General features: G+C 54.1%; 1 non-coding gene across 1 annotated transcript; it reads right to left on the bottom strand.

Annotated features, from left to right (window-relative positions):
* Positions 1 to 654: 654 nt before the first annotated feature.
* On the bottom strand, positions 655 to 767 carry LOC123965920. The gene has a single exon (XR_006823809.1). It is a non-coding gene; the product is annotated as a U5 spliceosomal RNA (small nuclear RNA).
* Between the last annotated feature and the right edge of the window lie 278 nt (positions 768 to 1,045).

The raw sequence follows: 1,045 nt of genomic DNA, 5'->3' as shown, positions 1-1,045 counted from the left end.
CACATCCTTAACGTCTCCCATACTTGTTAACACAGTCACGTACCTGGCAAGAAAATACCTGGTTGCTTCCTCTGACACCCAAGGGTTGTAAATGTGCACAGTCACAATGCGCTCACCAGTACGACAGAGGCTGAGCACCCTGAAGTTTTTCAGCAATCCGTCCGCCAATCGAAGTGCTAATCCTTTCACCTCCTCCATCTTGGTAACGGTGTAAAACGTGACGTCGTAATACTTGTCTGTGGCGTTTTTCTGCAGACACAGGAGGTCGTCAATCTTGAGGCACAGAGCTCCAAACAGAATGGCTTGTCCAAAAATCTTTCTCTCCATTAACTCATCAGTACTGTTCCACACAAACCTGAGCGTATTTTTCAGCACGGCATGCACCTTGCTGTGAGTTGGCTGACGATGTCATTGTAGACTGTCAACAGATCCTCCTCTTACTCAATCTTAGCCAAAAGGCCGAGAAGCGATAACCCCCACTGCTTGCTTCCAGCGCCCACCTCCCGGAGCAGTTCTCCCCCTGCCGTGGCGCAGTGGTTTCAACTGCGCATAACAACGGCTGCGTCTCAGCACCTCCTCCCGAGCGCGCCTCGTCGCACCGCTCAACCTTGGCGAGGGCGGCGTTTTATTTCCTTTTGACAAACGCACGAGGCTCGACCACACGGCAGAGCCTGCCAAAAATAGTTTTAACTCATTGGCGTCCCTCTCCACGGAAGTCTTTAGTAAAAGGCGAAAGACTTGTACGTTATGAAGAGAAACCCGAGTAAGTACAGGCCCCTCCTCCAGAGCCGCCGACGAGCCTAGTCGTCCCGGTCACTACCCTCACGGTAAGCCTCACTCTGCCTCTCGAGTCCCAAGTACCAGGCCACGCCCGTTCCCCTACCCCTCCCCAGGTCACGGCAGGCTCTATCCAATCGGGCTGCGGAGAGACGAAGGCCTGGCTTTTGGACAGAGGCTACCGAACGACTCGGGCTCTTGTAGCCTCTCGATGACGAGTGGGAGAAAGGGAGGGGAAATGTGGCCGATCGCTTCTCGGCCTTTTGGC

The sequence above is a fragment of the Micropterus dolomieu genome, unplaced genomic scaffold (assembly GCF_021292245.1).
Source record: "Micropterus dolomieu isolate WLL.071019.BEF.003 ecotype Adirondacks unplaced genomic scaffold, ASM2129224v1 contig_11858, whole genome shotgun sequence".
In the NCBI taxonomy this organism is placed as follows: Eukaryota; Metazoa; Chordata; class Actinopteri; order Centrarchiformes; family Centrarchidae; genus Micropterus; species Micropterus dolomieu.
This window is presented reverse-complemented; position numbering and strand designations above follow the sequence as displayed.